The sequence below is a fragment of the Hypanus sabinus genome, chromosome 27 (genome assembly GCF_030144855.1).
Source record: "Hypanus sabinus isolate sHypSab1 chromosome 27, sHypSab1.hap1, whole genome shotgun sequence".
Taxonomy (NCBI): Eukaryota; Metazoa; Chordata; class Chondrichthyes; order Myliobatiformes; family Dasyatidae; genus Hypanus; species Hypanus sabinus.
Genome location: NC_082732.1, coordinates 10,896,736 through 10,922,543, shown reverse-complemented (window position 1 = coordinate 10,922,543; position 25,808 = coordinate 10,896,736). Strand labels below are relative to the sequence as shown.

The window sequence follows — 25,808 nt, the reverse complement described above, 5'->3', positions numbered from 1 at the left end:
TACTATAAACAAACATTCTACAGACATTAACAGACTTCACAGAGTTCAGAAAGAATTAGATTGTCATTTTGACCTTCCAGACATTCATGCAATATTTTAGAAACTCTTAAGTAACGCTCAGAATCAGGTTTATCATCACTAACTTTTATTGTGAAATTAGGTGTTTTGTGGCAACAATACAGCGCAATATATAACATATAAATATAAATTACAATAAGAAAGGAAGTTGAATAAATAGTGCAAATTAGGAATAGTGGGGTTTGATGTTGTGGTGTTCACCAAGTTTGGCAATTAGCATTCAGATATTTATTTCAACACCAGTCCAGGTGACATCCTCAGTGTGCAGTTGCTGGCATTGCTCTTTGTAAGAGCTGACATATAAACAGTCCCACCTCCTCCCTTCATTCGTTTGCCTAGGTCCTGATTTTCTATCCCTTCATTTGACCTTTGAATTTTATTGGCTTGTTTTTTTTTACTCTTATGGAAACAGAAACTGGTGGTACAGAGAGATAATCTCAGTACATGATGACCAAGGCCACCACTTGAACTGGAACATCATGGAGATTCTGGCACAGGCAAACATGAAGCAGGCATAAGCATTTTTAGAAGCATGGTTCTCTTCTGATAACTTTGGAAACAACCGTATAGAAATAAATCTATGAGCCCCTAAGAGTCAAAGAAATGTGAGCAGTAGAATTCAAAGGTCACCTGAAGGGGTAGCCAACTAGGACCAAAGCAAGCAAATGGGGGATTATATAAAGTGAGTCTCCCAAAGAGAAACATGAACAAGTGCGCAATGAGTTTGTCTCCTCGACTGGTGATGAAATGTCTGCAAGCTCATTGCTAAGCTTGGCGAACACTGCAACGTCAAACGCCTCAACTCAACCTGCCAATATTCGCCACCATTCTTAATGAGTTCATGGACCATTCAGAAACCTAATGGTTGAGGGGAAGAAGCTGTTCCTAAAACGTTGAGTGTGTGCCTTCAGGCTCTTGCACCTCCTCCCTGATGGCAGTAACAAGAAGAGGGTATGTTGCAGATGGTGAAGTTCCTTAATGATGGATGGCACCTTCTTGAGGCACCACGTTTTGAAGATAACCTTGATGCTGGACAGGTTGTGCCCATGATGGAGATGGCTTAGTCTTTAACCATCTACAGTCTCTTTGCATCCTGCAGACTGGAGCCTTCATATCAGGTGGTGATGCAACCAATCAGAATACTCTCAATGGTACACCTTTAGAAACTTGCACACCCTTGGTGGCATACCAAATCTCCTAAAGAAGTATAGCCACTGTCCATTCCCCTCCACAGATGCTGCTTGACCCACTGAGTTCCTCCAGTAGTTTATTCTTTGCTAATGCATATGTGTCTTCCTCATTCACATCGCAGTTGGCTATCCATTTGGCCTTCATCAGTGGATGGGTTCATAGGTCAACATCAAGACACGGTGGACAAAAGGTGAAGGCATTGCCCAGAACACCCCAATGTCCATAGATAGAGAAAATCCATCCGATTCTTCCTTCAATTACTTTTTCTGATCTACTTCCTCTTAAACTCTAAAACAGCTTAAAGAGGAAACATGAATGGCTCTGATGAATTGTAAACAGTGTGTAATGGTTTGATGGCTCGATAAATGTAAAGAAGGATGTGTGCTGATCATACTCTATTTCCTGTATATATCTTTGAAAGAAAAATCCATCTGACACAGTACCTCTCACAGTAAGCATCAGTTTTCAATAGATGTTTGTGAAGAACACACTTTATGTATTAACAGTTTGATTTCCCTTGCAATATAGCACATAGAGATTAATTTAGCCCTTATGTTTGCACCTAGATAATCCACATAATGAGTGTACTCTGACTTGCTAAGAAGGCGGCAGCTTCTTTCATTGAAAAAAAAATTCACTTCAAACATGAATGTCTGGCACCTTCATATTTCCAAAATGATCTCCATTAGGTTGCTGCTGAGTTAAACAGACTTATGGTTAAACAGTGGCAGGCCTACCTTGGGATTGAAATTCTCTCTCCAAATTTCTCATCTTCTATTCGTTTTCTTCGGGTTCCTTTCTGCTAATATCAAACATTCCCAGGTCAGTAACTATATATATATATTATCTTTGTGGAAAAGATCCCTCCACATCATTGCAGACATGTATTTAAAGCCACAGCATTAGGAGACCAGCCAACATTATTAAAAACTCTATCCACCTTAGACTCTCTCCCCTCTGCCACTGAGGAGGAAAAAGCACAGACGACCAAAGTTAAGGGCAGTGTTGATTTTATTATTATTAGACTCTTGAATGGAGCCTTTACATGATAAGCTGGACTTTTTGCTTCACAATCTACCTCAATATGATCTTGCACTTTATTGTTAACCTGCTTTTTCAGTAGCTTTTACACTTTATTCTGCATTGTTATTGTTTTACCTTATTCTAGCTCAACTCCTTTTGTAATGATTTGATCGGTATGAACAGTATGCAAGACAAGGGGTAGCATGGTAGCGTAGTGGTTAGCGTAATGTCATTACAACCCCAGTGACCAGGATTCAATTCCCACCACTCTTTGTAAGAAGCATGTACAATCCCCCCATGACCATGTGGGTTTCCTCCGGGTGCTCCAGTTTCTTCCTACATGCCGAAGATGTATAGGTTATTAGGTTAATTGGTCTCTTGGAGGTAATTGGGCAACGTGAGTACATTGGGTCAGAATGGCCTTTAACTGTGTTGTATCTCTAAATAAAATAAAAAATAAAAAACAGGCCTTTCACTATACTTATGATAATAATACACCAACACTAATACCAATGCAGAGGCATGTAATGGAAGGATTTTTCTGGGCATCAAACCACAGGATTTCTCTGAATGGGACTGGAGAGTGGTGAGTCACTCTGCGTTGATTCTCCTCTTTGGCTGAGCAGAAAGGTCTCAGCATCCTGACTGACACTCGGCCTTCACTTTATATCACCAGGTGAAGTGGAATCTATCATGCAAATACTTGAAAGATTTTGGCGCACACTATGGCGTCGGCATTTGCTAATGATGATAGTTTGTGGGAACCCTTTAGGATGCTTCTGCAGAACATGGAAGGAGGCTAAAGGAATCCAGATTATTTCAATCCAGATTCCCATCACCACCCAAAAAAGCGTTGGTGTGGAACAGATTATTTTTCATTACATTGCTTTGACTTCTGAAATCATAGACAGAGTTAGGCAGAGAACCATAGAGGGTAGAGCATGGAAAGTAGACCCTCTAACCCAATGAGTCTATTCACAATATCAACCACCTACTTACACTAATCCTACATTAATGTAACATTTGTTCTCCCCATATTCTCATCAGCTCCCTCCAGATTCTTCCACTGGGTACAATTTGCAGTGATTAATTAACATAAAAACTTGGATGTCTTTGGGACGTGGAATGAAACTGGAGCACCCACTGGTAACTCTGAACATGGAGGCAGAAGTTAGGACTGATCTTGGATCCCTGGTTCTGTGAGGCAGCAGCTGTTGTTGCACCACTGTGACATCCAAAGTTGAGGAATCTTTACAGTCTACATGAACTATAAATCTTGACCTGAAATTAATTTCAGTGGAGTAAGATGAGCTTTGATGATTTTGTCATTCAATTCTAAAATAAATGGTTGTAATTTTCTTTAACTTCACTGAGCTCAACACTCAAACAATCTGGCCTGCTTTTGTTTCACTAAGTCTTGAGGGATATGACAGAAAGAATCAGTTGACACAGACAAGAGTTTCAAATTTCAGAACATACTGGAAGTAGTAAGAAATGAAAAACGAGGAAAGTCAGGAACCAAAGTAAGAAATTTAGGTGCTGAATTCATCTTCAAATATTGCATAAAGTGTCTAATTGCAAATTGGCACCAAATTTCAATTAAGAAAAATAAAGCAAAAACAACTTACAATTCAATACATTCTGTTTCATTCTACACCAAAGACAAATTTTGCTTTCTGAATATTATTTTCAAAGATTAAGCTCTCTCTTTTTTCTTTTCTTTCAGCTTGCTGAATTATTTTGCCTGGCCAATCTGTTCAAAGATGTATCTTTTCTCTGAAGAATAAGCTGAAAAGTTAGCAATTACTTCTGTTCCTCTTTCATTCTTGGCCTGTGTTCAGTTGGTGTCATCAACTGCAAAAATAATTAGCATCACTGCTTCTGTGTAAGAAGAGGACAAAGTCAGATTGGAACTGGAAACGGCATGTGTGACCATTTGGAGAGAAGAGAATTAAGCCTGGCTGCAAAGTCATCTCCAATTGCCCCATGTATCCGTATAAATGTGGCAAGTACCCAGCTCTGTAGGTTTTCAATGAAGAGTTTTCTGGAGAAGCAGGTAAAGGTGGCTGAAAAAAAAATTGCTTAAAAAAATGCAGAAACAGAGGGGCACAAAAAAATCCTTTACACAAAGAGGGTCCTTGCATCTTCTGAAAGCTTAAAGGGACAACTGAATCCAAATCTTTCCTTTCATTTTTTTTCAGAAGTAAACATGTTGACTTCTCAAAATGCTAACCTACAAAAAAAGTGCTGACTATTAAAGATCACAAAATGAACCACTCTATTTATAATTCTACACCAACTGTTTTAATGATATATCTTCCAACATTTTCAATTTGCAATGCATATTTCAAAATTACTCTTTTTTACTTCTTAGGCAGATCCCCAGGATCGAAGGTGGTTTGTTTTTGTTCTGTTTTTTCTGTGTTCCAAGATTGCTAATGAGACCAATGTGGGATTGCAGACTGTTCCACAAATGGAGAAGCGGTTGTCTATCAGGATAGGTGTTGGGTTATGAGGTGGTCTGCTCCTTGGACCACTTAAGCCAACTTCTGTGCAATCCTAATGCATAACCTTGAGATTGTCAGTACCACACTGAGTAGGAGAAATATTGGGGAGATTGCATTTCTTCAAGGAGAGATGGTGCACATGTTTGGATCATTTCCTTTGCCCACTTGGTGGACACAGCCTAGGTCAGCATATCATCAAAAACCAACCTCCACTCTATAAATACAGTCTACACTTCTCACTGCCCCAGTAAAGCAACCAGCATAATCAAAAACCCCTCCCAACCTGGACATTCTCTCTTCTCCCTCTTCCCAGGCAGAATATAAAAAAAGCCTGAAAGCACATAACACCTTCTCTCGTAGTCTTTCAAGCCATGCTGCCCCATCAATCCCAGTACCCAATTAACCCTAACCTAATCACGGGACAATTTACAATGATCAATTAACCTACTGTGTATGTCTTTGGACTGTGGGAGGAAACCAGAGCACCGAGAGAAAACCCATGCATTCCACAGAGAGTTCGTACAGAGAGTCCTTACAGAACGGCATTGGAATTGAACTCTGAACTCCAAATGCCTCAAGCTGTAATAGGGTCATGCTAAATGCCACACTACCCTGGCATCCATCTTGTACCATGATGGACTATTAAGCTCACAATCCTCTTTGCCATGAAGTGGCACCTTACTGTTGCCTACACTGCACGCTCACTGTAGCCAGAACACCATGTTCTGCATTCTGACATTGATTTTCTATCGTACTACCTCAACGCACTGATGAAATGAAAAAATCTGTATGGAAGGTACACAAAGATTTCCACTGTATATCCGTACATGTGACGATAATAAACCAATTTAGCTCTTCCAATTTCAGTTCTCGGAACAGGATGCTTGTTTCAAGAGTGTGGTTTTGGGAATGCTAGTGGCATGGCTCGTCCAGTGTTGCTAACCAGCATAATTAGAGCTTCAATGCCGTAGATGTAGCCTAGCAGGGGAATTACAGTTAGTTTATGCTGCCACACAATTTAGAACATAGAACATTACAACACAGTACAGGTCCTTCAGCCCATGATTTCCTACCAACCCTTTAACCTCTAAAGTCAATATAATCCTTCCCTCCTACATAGCCTTCTATTTTCTATCATTCATGTGCCTATCTAAGAGTTTCTTAAATTCCCCTTATGTTCCTGCACACCTAACACTCTGTGTAAAAAATCTACTTCTGACATCCCACTATACCAGGGGTCGGCAACCCGCGGCTCCGTAGCTGCATGCGCCTCTTTCATCTCTGTGCTGCGGCTCCCTGTGGTTTTGGAAAATAAATGATGAGTATTTAATTAAAATGTATTTTATGTTAGTTTGTTAGTTTTTGAAATGTAATTCTAAGTTTGAAGATTATGGTGATCTTGTACAATCTAAATAAAATGTGGTTTTTGTCGCTATTAATATACATCACCACTGCCAATGCCTGACACCCGCCAGTGCGCGATTTCTTTAATTTTTCAATCCAAGGTCGGCTAACTATGGAGAATTCTAAAAAAAGAAAAGTGACTGAAGAAAACAGAACGTTTAGTGATACGTGGGCAGATTCATTTGCTTTCACTGCTGACGAGACTGGTTTACCGGTATGCTTAATATGCAATGAGAAACTAGCAAACAACAAAAAGTCAACAGTCGCAAGACATTTCCAGAATAAACATGCAGCCTTTGCTCAAAAATATCCGAATGGAGATGAGTGAAAAAAAGCCGTTTCGGAACTGATGCGGAAGGTTGATCTGAGCAAAAATCATTTCAAGAAGTGGATGAAGTCTGGAAAATCAACTACATATGCTAGTTTTGTTGCCACTCAGGAAATAGTCAGGCACGGGAAGCAGTTTACAGATGGTGAATATATAAAAGAATCCTTCATTAAGATTTCAGAGCATCTATTCACGGACTTTAAAAACAAGAGTGAAATTGTGCAGAAAATCAGGGATATGCCGCTCTCTGCAAAGACTGTCAAAGACAGAACCATAAAAATGGCAGAAGACATCACAAGACAGCAAATTAAAGACATCAATTCAGCTGTGGCCTACTCGATTGTGACGAGTCTAAAGACAAAGGTGATATTGAACAAATAGCGCTGTTCTGCCGGTATGTAAACTCTGCCGGGCCTCAGGAAGAAATGATTGAGTTGACACCTCTAAAAGGCCAAACACAGGGGGAGGACATCTGTGAGGCTGTCTTGAATTGTTTAAGAGCCAAAGGAATAAAGACCACCCACCTGGTGTCAGTAGCTACTGATGGGGCACCAAGTATGACAGGAGCGCACAAAGGATTTGTGGCTTTACTGCAGTAGTCGCTGGACAGAAAGCTGCTGACTTTTCATTGCATCTTGCACCAAGAGGCACTGTGCGCTCAATCACTTTCTCCAGAATGCACAGAAGTAATAGATGTTGTCATTCAGATTGTCAATAAAATAATGGCAAAAAGTTTAAATCACCATCAATTCCGTTTGTTACTGGACGAGCTTGGAAAGCGCATATTCGGATCTCCTGCTGCACAACACAGTCCGGTGGCTGTCAAGAGGGGAGGTGCTGAAACACTTTGTCGCGTGTCTGGAAGAAGTGAAAACTTCTAGTGTTTTCATATTTTTCATTAACTGTTAAGTTGTGCTTCGGCCATTTTTCCCCCTCTGTTTTCCTGCAGGTTACACTTCAGTGGGGGCAGTTAATCTTTTCCCATCTTTCCTGGGTTGTCATTCTTCAGGGACACGTCTCTGGGCCCCAGAATTCTCCCCTGCCAACCAATGAGCCAAGAGGAAGGGGGCAGTGCAGCTGATCTTAGTCCAAATGGAGATTGCGATCTTCGTCCAGATCAAGATTAAGCTAGTCTACATGAGCTAATGGTAAAATTGCTGAACTCAAGGTGCATGCTATGCAAAACTATTCAATTTGTATTCCAGCTAGAGTTAGCCCATTTGAATGAACAATATCACACTAAATAATGCTGAGAATCTGAGTATTATTTAGTGTGATATTGTTAGTCTTAAATGTTTCTATTAACAATGCACCATTTGGCTGTAATTATTTTTTCTACTTGTGGACCAAGTTGTAACAGTATTTGTCAGCACATTTACTTATGGCCTGAATTTGAGATGTCAAACTTTCAACTTTATGTTCGTAGAACATTCTTATCTCTTCACTATTTTAATTTGCAGCATCTCACTGAGATCTAGCATGCCACTAATGACTCGTAAATCTCTATTATGTATTGGTGCTTCTCAGGTTGTGATTACACAAAGTCAGATCAAGGGGAAAATGAAAAGATTTGTTGCTGATCATTTCAGTCATGGAAATGATTCACCAGGCGAGGCAAAGCTCTCATCACGAGCCACACTTGCAAAAGAAAGAAGGATGGAGATTTGAGAATAAATTACACAAGGTTTTCAAATGAGTGGATTGAGTTTATTGGGTAATGTGTAGCAGGATTTTTGTTATGCACTGGGAGCTGGGGATGTTTTGACTGTCAATGAGCCCCTTGCAGCAATGCCATGACCTTTGATCGGTCAGTTCACACGTTGGCATCTATTAAGTGACATAATAATAGCTATTCAGATGCCATTGCAAGCCTATGTCCCACAAACACACACCTACAAAAGCATGGGTTGTCAGTGGAAGATCACAGTTCCTTGTGGTGTTGAGGGAGCCATTGTGAAGTTTAAGCATGTATGCCGGATGGGTGTATTTATATGTTATTTAACATTAAGTTCTTTGTCTACCCACCCACCCACACACGCTCTCTCACCCATTTCCACTGGCTCAGTAAAGACAGCGATGATGAGTCCTAGCTATAGAGAAAGGTTGGACAAACTTTGAGCATTGGAGGCTGAGGGCAGAACTCATAGAAACATATAGAAGCATGCTCAGGGTGGAAATGGCACATACGAGAAGACATAGCTTTAAGGTGAAAAGGGAAGTTCAAAGACTTAAAAGGCAAGTTTATTTTTGTGCAAAAGTTGATAGGTACCTGGAATGTACTGTCTGTGGGAACAAATATGAGAATAATGCTTAAGAGGCATTTAGACCAATGCATGATGGGATGGTGGGATATGGACCGGGTACAGGCAGGTGTGCAGTGAAAAATGGCATAATGGTCAGTATGAACATTATGGGCTGAAGCGCCTGTCACTGTGCTGTATTGGTTCAACACTGTATGACACCAAGTGGGATCCAGCTCATCCCTCTGTTGTACAGCATCAGCTGCTTCTGGCACAGATATGCTTTGATTGGGCTCAGGGTGAAGTGGCTGCCTCTCAAAGCCCTTACTGGAAAGGGAAATATGAGAGTCAACATGAATCCTTTGATCTGTCACCATTAATGCTCACACTGCCACAACCTGCCAGCTTCACATTCCAGATGCCAATATTTTGCGGAAAACCCCAAATGGAAGTTTGAATTCTGCGTCAGGCTGAGGGAGATTCTGGATTTCTGGGGGGTAATCAGTGGTCCTGGGGCTGAGACAGAAGAGTGAGGCTGTAGTTCAGCTTTGGTCTCTGTAACTGGCAGGGCACTCAAGGTCAGCTCCAGATACCTAAGTGATTACGAAGCATGGAACACTAGCACCAGAAAAATCATGAGAGCTACGGGCCAGCCAATCAGTTACCTCCTTTTCTTATAATTAGACATACCTGTCTAGCCACTTATTCTGCTTTCTGCCCACTGCTCATTCTCCAAGTCCTGCTCTATTCCAAGGGGGATGTTGACTGTGCCAATGATACCTGGAAGCAAGTAGTTAAGTGCCAAGCTGAAGTCTGTCAGCATTCACAAGCAACTCACAGCAACTTTACAAAACTATACAAATCACATCATCATTGTAAAAATCATAGGAATAGTCAGTGGAAATTAATCAGCAACTAACTTGCAGGAAGTTAATGATCCCTTTAATGGTTCCTGCTGTTTAACACATGTTCATCTGTGCAAAGTTAGTGAAGAATGTGAGTTGGAGCATTGAGCTTTAATTCAGCAAAACTGGTGTCAAACCTGCATGACATATGGAGGGGCTACTGCACAGGACAAAAAGAAGCTCCAGAAGGTTGTAAATCTAGTCAGCTTCATCTTGGGCACTAGCCTACAAAGTACCTCGGACATCTTCAGGGAGCGGTGTCTCAGAAAGGCAGCGTCCATTATTAAGGACCTCCAGCACCCAGGGCATGCCCTTTTCTCACTGTTACCATCAGGTAGGAGGTACAGAAGCCTGAAGGCACACACTCAGTGATTCAGGAACAGCTTCTTCCCCTCTGCCATCTGATTCCTAAATGGACATTGAAACTTTGGACACTACCTCACTTATTAAATATACAGTATTTCTGGGTTTTTTTAGAATCTATTTAATATACATAATTGATTTACTTGTTTATTTATTATTATATTTTTTTTCTGTCTGCTAGATTATGTATTCCATTGAACTGCTGCTGCTAAGTTAACAAATTTCACGTCACATGCCGGTGATAGTAAACTTGATTCTGAAGTATGCTCTGCATACTTCAACTGGACACTGGTGTTGCACATCCAAAAAGCTTTGTCCCTATCATGTTAGCTGTTTTAATCTCATTCTGTACCTTCGCTTATTGTTTTCTCTGCAAAAGGCACTGCTAGTTTTGAAAGGCAGGAATGGGCCATTTGGCCTTTTCTACTTGCTCCACTACAACACCATCATGACAATATCATGTTGGACGGCAAGGTAGCACAACACTTTACAGTACAGGCAGCCGGGTTCAATTCACATCACCACAAACTGTAAAGAGTTTGCACATTCTCCATGTAACCATATGGGCTTCCTTCGGGTGCTCCGGTTTCCATAGAAACATACGATTGGTAGGTTAATCCATCATTGTAAATTGTCCCGTGATTAGGCCAGGCTTAAAATGGAGGATTGCTGGGCAGTGTGGCTCGAAGTGACAAGAGGGCTGTATCTCAATAAAATAGAATAAAAATATTCTTACTCTGTCCCCATACCTTAATGTCACTTGTATCAAAGAATATTGCGATCTCTGCCCGAAATATATTCAAAAGTGTAGACTCCATCATGTTCTGTGGTAAAGAATTTCACTGATTCACTAGCATCTAAATAAAGAAATTTCTTCTCTTTGTAGTTTTGAATATTTTACCCCATATCCTGAAACAATAGTTTAAGAACCGCTATAAAACAGAAACTTCCTTCCTGCATCACACAGAACAACTTTTTCATAAAGCTGCATTGACTAAACATTTTCTGATTTTTCAAGTGCATTGTAATTACCAACAGTGTCTGGAATGTTCATTGTTTTCAATCATTCTTTAAGTTTCTTTCAACAGCTTACTTTCTGCCCCAGATTCCAGTGCCTCCTTCTCTTGTGTCATCCCATTATTATAAGCACCTTTTCAGAATACCAGATCAGAAGAAAACAGTATTCCTGTCTGCTAATCCAAAGGGAATATTCTTGAACCTAATGATTGATGGAAGATTACAATGGCACATTCATGATTTTCAAATTTTTTAATGCAGGTTATGAGGTCAAAGGGATTAACTTTTTGTTAACCACTGATTTGTCCAGAATTTATGCTTCACTAATATTCTATTTATATTTATTAAACTCTTGCATCTCCACAATCTCTATAATGTGTCTTCTGCTGTGAAAATGAACCCTAAAGGTAATGAATTTGCACATGAAAATGTGCTGAAGTAATGCATTAGAGAGAACGAGACAAGTTATTTCTGGTGTTACAGGAAGGTTCTAGCTTGAAGGTGAATCATTGGTTAATTCTATTTCCATTACTGATACAGGAAACAGGAATTTGATCTAGCCTGTAATTCAACAAGCTGCCTATGTATCATCAGGAATGGTGTCATTATCATTCATTTCTTCAGCATCAATAATCAGGTTAAACTTGGTGTGGAGTTTTCTCAATAGTTAAGCAAGTTAAACAACTATCATCTATCTAGCGAACCCTTTAACTCTTGTTTCTTCAAGGCTTATTTTAACATGCTGTTGATCTTTGGAAAGACTCATCTGAATAGGATTCAGGTTCATGATCAAACCTGGGCTGTTCTTATTGCTGTCTAACTCCAGCGGAGTAACCAACAATTTACTTTTTCACCAATAGGTCTGTTTTCTTACTCACAGCTCACTTCATTTTTGCTCCAGTGTTGCAGCAAGATCTTTAAGTGTGGTTAACATGGCTGATGCATGGCCAGCACTTCATGTGCTTAGCCCAATGCTCTACTCCCACTATACCTACAATTGTGCTCAAACGCCATTCATAAATTTGCTGGTGACACAACTATTTTGGCAGAATTTCAGATGATGGTCAGGATATGTGCAGGAGTGAGATAAATCTTCTGATTGATTGGTATCACAGCAACAACCTTGCACTTAAAATCAGTAAGACCAGGAGATCAACAGTGGAAATGGTGAGCATTTTCCAGTACTGGGTGTCAACAACACAGAGCATCTATCCTGGGCCCAACGTATCAATGCAATTCCATGAAGGCACAACAGCTGCTATATTTCTTTAGGAACTTGAGGAGAATTGGTACGTCACGAATGACACTTGCAAATTTTTACAAATGTACGATGGAGAGCATTCTAACTGGTTCACTACCATCTGGTGTGGAGTGGTCACTGCACAGGACTGGAAAAAGTTGCAGAAGGTTGTAATCTCTGCCAGCTCCATCATGGGCACTAGCCTGCCCAGCATCAAGGACACATTCAAAAACCGATGCCACAGAAAGATGGCATGCATCATTGAGGATCCACATCACTCAATACATGCCCTCTTCTCATTCCTTCCATTAAGGAGTAGGTACAAGAGCCTGAAGACTCACATTCAACATTTCAGGTACAGTTTCTTCCCGTCTGCCATCAGATTTCTGAATGAACAATTAACCGATGAATACTACTTCAGTACTTTTTTTCCTCGCTTTTTGCCCTAATTATTTAATATAATTTTCTTTGTTTTTATATATATATACCTCTTTTTATAAGTTACAGTTTTTATTATTATGTATTGTAATGTACTGCTGCCGCGAAACAACAAATTTCACGGCATATGCTGGTGATATTAATCTTGATTCTGATTTTAATTCACGTCTTGTGATTAATGCTTTGTATTTTTCAACATATGGACAAAATGGGCAAAGCTGGATGCCTGTAACAAGAAGCACATTCACTTTTCCAGGAAAGTCTGTGTGTTCACTTTAAATCATATCTTATTTCTATCATGGTTGTTAAACTTCTTAGAAGTTATTTCTATACTTTATGCTAGATGACTCCCATTTGCCATTTTCTCCTACTTCATCAATTCCTTGATCATTCTGCGCCAAATTTTTAATGTCATTCCTCAGCCGTATTGCTTTTTTAATGCAGGGTTGTAACAGCCTAATGTTGTTCTTAGCTTTACCAGCTGGTCTTTAATGAAAGACCTTTCCATGAGATCTTTATTCATCAGTCATTCCTCTCACCTCTCATTGGGAATCATGAATCATCTCTTTAAAAGTTTGCCTTGCCACTGTATCATTTAACCTAATTCCTTAGATTATTTGACCTTAACTGTAGTAATGGGCACCTTGCAGAAGGTTCAGTGACTGGACAGTAAATAGGTGGGGACCTAGACTTATAACCATTAGCCACAAGTGCTGCAGCAAGTTCCTATTAATCACTGTCTCAAAGATCATGGTACCTTGTTTCAATTCTGGTCTGTGTGGAGTATGCAAAGTCTCCCTGTGACCTGCTGGTTTCCCTTCTGGTGTTCCACTTTCTTCCTACCGTCCAAGGACATAGGTTCATTGGAGGTGAACAGCACAAACATAGGTTATTTGTCCCACTCGGTCTGTGCTGATCCTTTGTCTTTCTGCACTGATACACTTTCATATTTTATGTTGGTAATGAAAGGGGGGAGATGTCAGAATAAAAAGGTGGGGGAGGGGAAAGAGGCTAGCTGGAAGGTGATAGGTGAAGTCAGGTGGGTGAAAAAGGTAGACCACTGGAGAAGGAATCTGATAGGAGAGGAGGGGGGAGCACAGGAGAAAGGAAGGGGGAAGGGACCCACGGGAAATGATAGCAGGTGATCAGAGGTAAAAGCCTCCTTTTTCATTCTGACATTTCCCCCTTCCAGTTCAGTCCTAAAGAAGGGCTTTGTCCTGAAACATGAACTGTTTATTCATTTCCATACAGCATTTTGTATGAGTTGTAGTTCACTAATGTTAGGCAAGAAAATCCATTATCCTCAGCTGAGATGTCTGTCTGCATGTTCTGTAATTCCCAATGCACCAATCTTAATTGCCTTCTTAGTTCAGGTAAATAGGGACGGACAATAGATATTGGCATTGTTGGGGTAGTCCATCTGTTTTAAAACTAACATAGTTACAGTTACTATGTGGTACATATCTAGTACACGCACTAACCACTCAGAGTATTGGAGACCAATGATTAAAAGAGAAGACATACATAAACCAAGATGAAGGATTAATGAAAACAGCTTCTCTGTAAAATCCAATTAGCTCATTGCTCCTGGCCTCACAAGGTTCAGATCTGTCCTGTTTCGGATTTGACAGATGAGATTAAGCGGCTGTGCACCATTTCCTAATAGATGAGTAAAGTGAAAAGATTTCCTCCAAAATTACCCATAAGGTTTCCACCTCCCCACCCCCGTAAGCCTGTGTTGAACATGTCAAAGCAAGTATCAGAACTAGGAAATCTCCATCCTGATGTGATAGGTGGCCCACAGCCAGTAGATGAACTATCTGACTGCTCTGGTGACCCAGGCTGGATCCCAAACCACGTTGCATGTACTCCCTGTAACCATGTGAATTTCATCTGAGAGCTGTGTTTCCTCCCACATCTTTAAGAAACATTGGCTGGTATGTCAACTAGCCTCTGCATATTGATGTAAATTCTCCCTAGGGTGTAGAATCTGAGGAAAGACGGGGAGGTTGATGGAGACATGGGAAAATTAAATGAGTTGAGGTAAATTACTGATGGTTGGCAGGGACTGTCAATTCAGATGCAGTGTGCAGCTCGATGGCTTCACCATTCTCTGCAAATGCAGGAATGGCTCAGTCTTTAAAAGGCAGAGGAGATGCTATGTTCTTTATGATTCATGGTGCACAAATGCAGTGGTTCTGATTCAGCCATGTTGATCCAACCTGGATTACCCAGTAGTCAAATGTTGTCCATTTTATCTGTGAGGGAGTTTTCCACCATCATCCTCGTAGTGGTGCATGCTCCGCCCGGGCAAACGTCAGGCAGGTACTGGAGGACTCAGCAACGTGATCAGCAGACACAAAATAGTGTACCCTGATGCCTTCTGTATCATTGCAGGAGATTTCAACGAGGCCAGCTCGAAGAAGTTTCTGAACAGCTGCAACTTGTTGACTTGGAGGAACCAACACGCTGGATCACTGTTACGCCACCATCAAGAACACTCACCGTGCCATCCCACATCCGCACTTTGGAAAGTCCTATCACTTGGCTTCCAGCACGTAGGCAGAGACTAAAGCCCTCATCGCCAGTGGGGAGGACCAAGAAGGAATGGTCAAAGGAAGCAGAGAAGCACTTGCAGGACTGCTTAATTCAGTGGACTGGACAATATTTAAGGACTCATCTTCAAGCCTGAATGAATACGCCACAGTTGTCACCAATTTCATCAAAACCTGTGTGGACGAGTGCATGTTTTTGAGAACATACCGGACATACTCAAATCAAAAGCTGTGGATGAACATTGTCTGCGGAGGAATAGATCTTTGCATTCAGGACTGGTGAACTACAGGTATACAAGAGATCCATGAACAAACTATAGAAGGTTATTTTAAGGATGAAAAACAATTCCATTTGAGGTTAGAGATGGAATCAGATGCACGTTAACTCTGACAGGGTTTGCAGGCCATTACATTCTACAAAGTGAAACCTAACACATTGAATGGCTGTGATGTTTTACTCCCAAAGTGAGCTCAATGCCTTTTATGCTTACTTGGACAGGAAGGAGTCCCTGCAGCAACTGCTGATCCTGTGATCTTTGTCTCAAAAGCAAAAGTCAGAATATCTTTCAAGAGGGTGAATCTTTGTAAGGCATCAGGCCCTATACTGTACCTGTGTGGTGAACTACATATACCTGTCTGGACACGCCCCCCCCCCCCCCCCCGGCTCACTGCTCCTGTGGCTCCTCCCACAGTCCGTAGCTCCTCCCATGGACCGACCCCGGTATAAAGGCGATTGGAGACGCAGACCCTTCCTCAGTCTCCAGGATGTCGTGTGGTGGTCACTTGCTGCTTGTGCTTTCTTGCAGCCAATAAAAGCCTACCTCAACCCACGTCTCAGAGTTATTGATGGTGCATCAACCTGCTCAGGATCTGAAAACTTGTGCTAACCAGCTGGAGGGAGTGCTCAAGGACATCTTCAATCTCTCACTGCTGTAGTTGGAAATCCCACCTGCTTCAAAAACGAGCATCAATCAAACCAGTGCCCAAAAAGACCAGGGAAGTTGCCTCAATGGCTATCGCCTAGAAGCATGCCTAGAAGTACTGTGATGAGGGGCTGGCCATCACCAGAATCAACTCCTACCTAGGAAAGGACCTGGACCCCACAGCAATTCACCAGTCACCACAACAGGTCTTCTGGCTGTCCACGTGGATCACCTGGACAAAAGCAATACTACATCAGACTGCTGGTTGTTGACTACAGCTCAGCATTTAACACCGTTATACCCTCAGTCCTAATCAACAAGCTTCAAAGCCTGAGTCACAGTACAGCCCTCTCTGCAAATGGAATCCTGACTTCCGCACCAGGAGACCACAATCTGTGTGGATCAAAATAACATCTCCTCCTCACTGACAATCACAGTGGAGGACTTCATGTACATATGCTAAGCCCACTGTTCTGCTCTCTCTGCATCCATGATTGTGTGGCTAGGCACAGCTCAAACGGCGTCTATAAATTTGCTGAAGACTCCGTAAGTGGTTTCACACCAAAAACCTTGTACTCAACACCAGCAATCTCAAAGAATCGTTTGCGGACTTCATGAAGAGAACGTTAAGGGAACACACACCAGACCTCGTCGAGGGATCGGAAAGGGTGGGAAGTTTCAAGTACCTTGGTGTCAACAACTCTGAAGATCTCTCCTAGACTCAACATATTCATGCAATTACCAAGAACTACAACCTCGGAACACCGCCTCACCAATGTTTTCCTCTCTTTTTGCACTGCTTATTTAATTTAATTTTTATACATCTTATTGTAATTTATAATTTTTATTATCATTCATTGCCATGTACTGCTTCCACAAAACCACAAATTTCACAACATATGCCAGCAATGTTAAAACTGATTCTGATTCTGCTTCTGACTCAGCATGTCAAAGTGTCTGCTGCCCTGCTCCGTGACTCCTTGCCTCTACAACTCAAAGAATCCCTGAGGAAACCCATGACATTGTTAACCCAGCCTTGCTATCCATTTTGGATCAGATCTCATTCACTCTCTGTTTTTCAGTTGTGATTTCAAATGCGCTACACACATGACAATTGGGTTAGGAAACAAAAGGCTCATCAGAATGAGAATCAGAATCAGGTTTATAATCACCTGTTGTGTTGTGCAATACATGATAAATACAGAAAAAAACTGAATTACAGTAAGTATCTATATGTATGTAAAATAGTCATATTAAGATAAGTAATGCAAAAAACAGAAATTAAACAAAAAGAATTTTGTGAGGTTGTATTCATGGGTTCAATGCCCATTTAGAAATCAGATGACAGAGGGGAAGAAACTGTTCCTGAATCGCTAAGTGTGTGCCTTCAGGCTTCTGTACATCCTCCCTGATGGTCGCAGTGAGAAAAGAGCATGTCCTGGATGGTAGAGTCCTTGATGATGGAAGCTACTTCTCTGAGGCACCACTACTTGAAGATGTCTTAGACACTACAGAGGCTAGTACCCATAATGGAGCTGACTAATTTTATAACTCTTTGCAGCTTACTTGTACTGTACAGTAGGACCCCCCCCCCCCCCCCCCATATCAGACAGTGATGCAGCCAGTCAGAATTCTCTCCACAGTACACTTGGAGAGGTTTTCAAGAGTTTTAGGTGAAAAACTAAATCTCCTCAAACTCTTGATGAAATCTAGCCACTGTCTTTCCTACTTTATAGCTGCATTGATATGTTTGGACAAGGTTAGATCCTCGGAGATATTGACAGTCAGGAAGTTGAAATTGCTCACTGTTTGCACTTCCGATCCCTCTGTGAGGATTGGCTTGTGTTCCCTGTTCTTACCCCTTCTGAAGTCCGCATTCAGTTGCTTGGTTTTAATGATATTGAGTGCAAGAATGTTGCTGTGACACTACTCAACTAGCTGATATATCTCACTCCTGTATTCCTTCTCATTTCCACCTGAGATTCTACCATCATTGGTTGTATCATCAGCAAATTCATAGCCCTGTCTCTCCATCTACTCATTCAAAAAGTTTAATCATTGACAACGGGCAATTTCTTGAAGCAGTGCTCTCTTAAAGCAGGACCTGTGCCTAATGAATGTAAGCCATAGGAAGGACCGTAGGAAGAAGTAGGCACCACAAAGCCCTTCAGATCATTGATTTACCTTGGGGTAGAGATACATCTTTACCAAAGGAAGTGTAAGGGACTCCCTACGTCTGCCAGCCTGCCAGTCACCCTTGGGCAAGGTGAAGCCCTTGCTTAGCCCCCCAATCAGGGTCACAGGAAGCCATGGGAGCAGGTGGAGAATGGTCCTATGAGCAGCTGGTGCATGTCACAAGTCCTGGTTATGTGACCACTAAGGCCAGACAGACAATCTCTAAAGAGAATTGATAATGGTTGGGGCCATCCGTCTTGTAAAGACACTGCCCACGAGAAGCCAGTGGCAAAATATTTCTGTAGAAAAATTTGCCAAGAACAATCATGGTCATGGAAAGACCATGATCACCTACGTCATATAACATGGCACATAACAAACAATCGAATAAGCCTTATAATCAAATCTATCCACTTTAGCCCCATATTTTCAAGAAAATAAATAACTGGTGTGAACTAGATATAATGAATGATACTTCCTGTCATTTTGAAGATGGAATATTAAAATCATTAAATGTCACTTCATAAAAATGCTAGATTGATGTGACCTCTCCTTACTCCTCCCCCACACCACCCCCCTTCATCGTATTTGAATGTAATTAGTCTTACCCTGTCCATGTTCTAAAAGGATTTCACTGCACCAGCAACACTACTTGCAATGAAAGGTCATGGTTAAAGTATAAACATATCATTTGTTTGGATGTTAATTAATTTGTTGTACACTTCCAGCATCTTGTTTTTAAATCCTGACCCATGGTAATTAATTAACCATATATACCATCATAACGCCAATACTTTTAGAACTGAAGCAGCTGCTGGCCCATGCAAAAGTTTTCAAAGTGGTCATTTATCAAGCCATCTGTGGTCTATCAGTTTTCACTCTACTACCTCTTTCATTGTCTGAAGTTCTTGCAGCAAGACTTCTGAATAAAGCAGGACAATGCTGGACAGCTTTGAAGGAGATATTATTCTGCCCTGTAACACCCAGCCTGGCTTTATTAGAAATTGTTTTACTGGTAGAACTTCACTTCAGTGGAAAGTAAAAACCTTTATACTTTCTCAATGAGATAGAGGCAAAACTGAGTGAAAAATCAGATATAACTAATGTAACTCTACCCAAATAGGATGCTTTGTACAAAGAATTAGGGCACATTCATTATAACCACAGTAAGTAATCCACCTTAGGGGTTCTCATTAATCCTTGCTACTGAACTCATCTCATAGCAAACACCAATTGTCAACTTAACATTAAATTGTTTCGCCTTTAGGCTGGTGATTATGATTACCTGACTCTACTTTCAAAAGCCTCTCTAAGTTAACGTGGATCAGATATAGTAGAAATTAATGAAAGTAAATGGAGCCTGTTCTTTTTTAAAAGAAGATGAAACCATTTCTATCTGCATGACTTCCAGGAACCAAATGCTACTTAGCAAAACAATTAATTAAAAATATCTGTCTCCATATTTCCAATCATAAACTTTCCCGGAACTTTAAAACTGTGGAATTCAATATTTCCCTCATTCTTCTTATGGTTTCATGATTTTAGAAGTTTAAAGTTCCAGCTTTGTAATGGATTTAAAGTAAATGCATAAATAATTATTAAGAGATAAGTCATAGAGTCACAGATAACTACAAAGCAGACTGAGGCCCTTCAGCCCATCTAGTTCATGCCTAACTCCCTAGTCCCATCGTCCTGCTCCTGGATCATAGCCCTCCATACACCTCCCAGCCATGTACCTATCAAACTTCTCTTAAACATTGAAATCAAAATCACATCCACCACTTGCACTGGTAACTTGAAGAGGCTTTGGAAAGTAGGGTCAGGTAATCATAATTGCAAGTATCTTAATTTCACAGGCCCAAAGGCTAAACGACTCCACACTCTCACCACTCTCTCAGTAAAGTATCCCCTCATGTTCACTTTAAACTTTTCACCTGTTACCCTTAAGCAGTAACCTTTAGTTCAAGTGGAAAAAGCCTACTTGCATTTACTCTATCTATGCCCCTCATAATATTGATGTAATGTTGTTCCTTAGACTTGGTGAAGTGGTGTGCAATCACTCCTAATTAAATATGAAAAATAAAGACTTCCATTTACCAAAGACTATTACTCGAGAAAAAAATGTAACCTCTCCATGCAGAGGGTTGTGTTGTCAATGGCAACAAAAATGATCAATGAACTCAAGTGCTGTTGTTTATAAATTACTCTATCTCACCAGCTCTCTCGTGCTTGCCTCAATATTTGTCTCCCCTCTTGTTTAAAAATAGTATTTTTAGCATATTACATTGTAAGAAGGTAGAGATTTGCCTCCCTGGTCAGTATCTATTCATGCAGATATCTAGCACATAAACAGGCCACTTGACTCATCATGTTCATCCCAGCCTTTACTGATCTCAGGTACCAGCAGTCTGTCTTCAGCTTACAGCTACCCAGGTAGATACTTCACAAGCGTGGTGAGCATGCCAGTCTCCACCACACAAGTTAGTGCTGTTTTCCAGGTTCTGATCCCTGCATGAAAAAGTTCTTCCCCAGATCCCTTCTGAACGTCTTTCCTCTCACCTTAATCCTCCACCCTCTCATTTTAGATGCTGCAGGGAAAGATTTCTTACTATCTAGTATTCTGATAATTTTGCATCTGTCTGTCTGATCTCCACTCAGCCTCTAGTACTCTGAAGTCTAACCATTCAATCCTCAGACATAAAGTGCTCCATCCAGACAGCATCCTGGCCAATTGCCTCTACACCCTGTCCAGTGCAAAAACATTCTTTCTATGCTGTGGAAACAAGAACTTCACACAATACTCTACTGTGCTCTCACCACAGCTTTAGAAATTTGTACCATGACATGAAAATCTTTCGAAAATCAAGCATGCATGTGAAAAATATGCCATACCCCTTTATGCTATCCATATAACGGTATAACAATTACAGCACAGAAACAGGCTATCTCAGCCCTTTTAGTCCATGCTGAACACTTACTCTCACCTAGCCCCACCTACCTGCACTCAGCCCATCACCCTCCATTCCTTTCCTGTCCATATGCCTATCCAATTTTTTTTTAGTAACAATATCGAACCTGCCTCTACCACTTATACTGGAAGCTCGTTCCACACAGTTACCACTCTCTGAGTAAAGAAATCCCCCTCGTGTTACCCCTGAACTTTTGCCCCTAACTCGCAACTCATGTCCTTTTGTTTGAATCTCCCCTACTCTCAATGGAAAAAGCCTATCCGCGTCAACTCTATCTATCCCCCTCATAATTTTAAATACCTCTATCAAGTCCCCTCTCAACATTCTATGCTCCAAAGAATAAAGACCTAAATAAATCACAAAATAAATTACATTTGATATTGAAACTGAAACCCTGAGGGGCAACAAAGTAAACATAAAATATCATTATTCTTCATATAGCAGGAGAGTTGCTTTTCCTGAAAGTTTAAATTAATATGGCTTCCCAGCTCTAGATACAAAAGGGATAGCATAGTTGCAAAGTTTTGGCATAAAATAATATAGTTAAAACAAGGGCAATAAAGAATTTCTGAACAGACTTTGACATGGATCAATTTTAATTTAATTAATAAGTGATAGTTTAGTGACAAAATGAGTAATTTAAAACACACCTAAAATACCAACTCTAAAATTATATACAAATGATAAAAAAATCTTTAATTTCAGAGTTATGTGCTTTCCTATTCTCAGCATAAGGGTCCTGGATTTAAGTACTCCGTGTGACTATCAAATGTTCATTGCGTTGAGATGTTAAAATCCTCCTCACTCTCCCAAAAATATGAAAGAAATATTAGCACCTTTCTGACTAGAAACCTTGGCACCTTACTTGTTAAGTGCGAATTGTGCACAAAAATGTTTGCAGCAATTTTGAAGTGTTTTTCTGATTTCCTGCTGAAGTCTTGCTTATAAGGAAATTGGTCCTGGCACTTCCTGTTGCAATACACCCAAATAATGGTGTGTCTTTTTATCTCAATATATTTTGAGGAAGTAATGCTATATTCAAATTAATTTAACAAATTAACAATAGAAAGGGGATCAGAGAGACAACTCAGAATCAATTGGTTGCATGGCCTCCAACATTTTATTGTTTTTAGTGAGATACAGTGTGGAGAAGATCCTTCAGCCTTTTGAGCCATGCCGCCAATCAATCCCCCAATTTAGCCCTAGCATCATCATGGGGCAATTTACAATAAACAATTAACTTACCAACTGGTACATCTTTAGACCATGGGAGGAAACCAGAGTAGCCAGAGGAAACCCACCCCATCACGGGGAGAATGTACAAACTCCTTAGAGACAGCGGCGGGACATAGGAAGAAAATATGAGAAAATTTATGACTTTTACAAGTAACTTACTGTAAAATGTGGGATGCATCATACTGAAATTAAAGTCACACAGGACATTGTTTTACATGTAAAGATACCCCTGACAAGTGCCCTCACTCTATACTTCTTGTTGGCTCAGTAAAGTAGCCAACATATTCGAAGACCCTTCTGACTCAAGACTACAATACCTCAGTCATGGTCAATTTGAAACTATTAAATCTGGGCTACTGGACAGCAACACTGAGGCCAATACAACTTATTTTTAAAGCTGACTAAAGGAAACCTAAATTTTAATACTAACCTCAAAGGATTCAAAACTAAAGTAATCTGTATTCCTAAGTTACCAGTAACATGTTCTCATTAAAGACATTGAAACAATGCACATAAAGCTGGACAAACTCAATAAGTCTTGCAGCATCTATGAAATGAAGCAGACAGTCAAAACCATTCTTTGTCAGGACTGGAAAAGAAAAGGGAAGACAGTCAATATAAAAAGTTGGAGGGGTAGGGTTTGGGTGGAGTAAAAGCTGATGGGTGACAAGTGGAACCAGGTGTGGGAGACAATAACCAGGTGAGGGAGGAGAAGAGGGGGATGATGTTAGAACCTGGAGTGGGGGCTGATATGTGGAAGTGACAAAGGGCTGGAGAAGATCGAAGTTGAGAGGAGAGGACAGTGGACCATGGATGAACGGGAAGAAGGCACCCCTAGAGAGGCGGCTGAAAAGAGTCTCATTTGTGTTGGGAGATTAGCTCAGCCCTTCTGGTTCACTGGAGGAGTGGTGTCATATAGAAACAAGTAAGGGTGAGAACAGTTGGAGTAATGTCTCATCCTTGCCTGACCCCAGTCTGCACAGGATTGTGTCTGTGCCGGGACGAATTATCATGGGGAACCTGTACGTCTCTCTCACTGAGTAAGGATGAATTGATCTGTGTTGACTAGTGGAAGATTCACTGGCACCCAGCCACCCACCCATACCTACCATGAGACCACAGGCAGTAACAGGTAGGGGATCACAACTCTCTCAGCTGTTTCAGAGGCCCAGGAAAGGTTCCTGCTGGATCTCAGGGCTCAGACAGCCCATCTCTGTGATCGAGCAGCCAGAATTGAACTGAAAATTGTAATTGGTATATTATTGTCACATATACGAAGATACAAAGAAAAGCTTTTGCTTGCCTACATTCATATAGATCATTCCATACATGTTTACACTGAGGTGGTGGAAAATAAAAGAAGTTCAGACTGCAGAATAAATTATCACAGTTACAGAGGAAGTGCAGTGCAGGCTGACAAATAAGGTGCAAGTGCCATTACGAGGTGGACTGAGAGATGAGGAGTCCATCTTGATTGTGTAAAGCACTTCAGGTGTCTGACGTGCCTGATAACAGTGGAATTGAAGTTGTCTGATGTATATGTAGCAGACTCGGTACTGTAGCGGTTAGCACAATGGCTACAGTACAGACGGTTCAGATTCAATTCTTGTTGCTGCCTGTAAGGAGTTCGTACGTTTTCACCAAGACCACATGGATTTCTTCCGGGGGCTCTGCTTTCTGCCCACAGTTCAAAGGCCAGTTGTTAGGTTAATTGATTATTGTAAATTGTCCTGTGATTAAACTAGGGTTAAATCGGGGGGGGGGGGGGAGTTGCTGGGCAGCGAGGCACGAAGAGCCAGAAGGGCCTGTTCCACACTGCATCTCAATAATAATAATGTTCTCAAGCTTTTGTACCTTCTGCCCAAAGGAGGGTGTTGAAGAGAGGATGACCATGGGTGGAAGGGGTCCTCGATTTGGTTGGCTGCTTTCCCAAGGCAGTTGCAAGTGTAGACAAAGTCAACGGAGGCCAATTTGTGCATGGACTGAGCTGTGCTCACAACTTGCAGCAGTTTCTTAAGGTCCTATGTGCAGCTGTTGCCACTTGAAGCTGTGGAGCATGAGAACAGGGGGATAGTTTGTGGTGATAGAGAATGGTGAGGTGTCTGAGAGGGTGGTGGAGATAATTCCTCTTATTACACTGTGATGAGCACTTGAATTGCCAAGTCATAGAAGCTGAAGACCAATGGGATTAAAACAGATTGGTACAATATGGTTGCCATGGACATCATGGGCTGAAGAGCCTGTTCCTGTGTTGTATGACTCCCTAACAATCGATACAATTATCTGCTTTGCTGACAATAACTCACCTACAATTCTGACAGACTTACCTTAGCACACATATCATGTAAGTCCTCACCTCATTGCATGAAATGGATGATATTCAATATATGAGATACGTTCTGTGGCAAGAAAGTCTTGAATTTGCTTCCTGTGCCCTTCTTGAATCATTAGCGACTACAACTCCATTTCAAAAGGCAGTATTTTCAGTGAACAGTCATCCACATTCCTTTACACTGTCAGTCACATGCTGAAAATCTTTCACAGAAATGATTAACAAAATTGCTTACTTTATAAATCATTCATATACTCACCTATCACCAAGTGTCACACAGCATAAAATTGATGTTAGAACTCCTTTTATACTGAAAAAATTTAAGAAAATAACCTATGTATGTATGTACACTGCTTTTAACTTTGAACTAAGGACTGTCCTGAGATGGCTAGTGATAAATCAAATGAAACATAGTGTTCTTTCTTGTAGTTTTCATGCTCTCTCGAGCAAAAAAGGCAATTTTTTTTTTATCTTCAAATGAAAAAGTTGGAAATGTGACAACATGTCAGGCAGCATCTGCAGAAAGAGAAGCAGATTTAAAGACTCAGATTAATGTCCTTTCATCAGAACTCTTAAGATTAAAGTATAAATTTAGATCGATAGATGGAGACTTTATTGATCCCAAAGAAAATTAAAGTGTCACAGTAGCATTGGAAATGCACATATGTACATGTCTGAACAACTGGCGTCCTGTTACACTCACCTCAATAATAGGCAAATGCTTTGAGAGGCTGGTCAAGGACAAGCACTCACACTGGACCCCCTACAGTTCCCCTACCAACACAAACAATCGACAGCTGGTGCAATAGGCTCAACTTTACACACCATCCTTACACACCTGGAGAGGGGGGATGCTTAAGTGAGAATGCTGTTCTTGGACTACA

The 25,808-nt window shown here is 40.9% G+C and overlaps 1 long non-coding RNA gene across 1 annotated transcript; it reads right to left on the bottom strand.

Moving 5' to 3' along the window:
• Positions 1 to 2,015: 2,015 nt before the first annotated feature.
• LOC132381942 (uncharacterized) lies at positions 2,016 to 24,989 on the bottom strand. Its single transcript, XR_009508143.1, has 3 exons — positions 24,949 to 24,989; positions 22,602 to 22,684; positions 2,016 to 2,068 (listed from the first exon to the last, which is right to left on the bottom strand). It is a non-coding gene; the product is annotated as an uncharacterized LOC132381942 (long non-coding RNA).
• Positions 24,990 to 25,808: the final 819 nt, after the last annotated feature.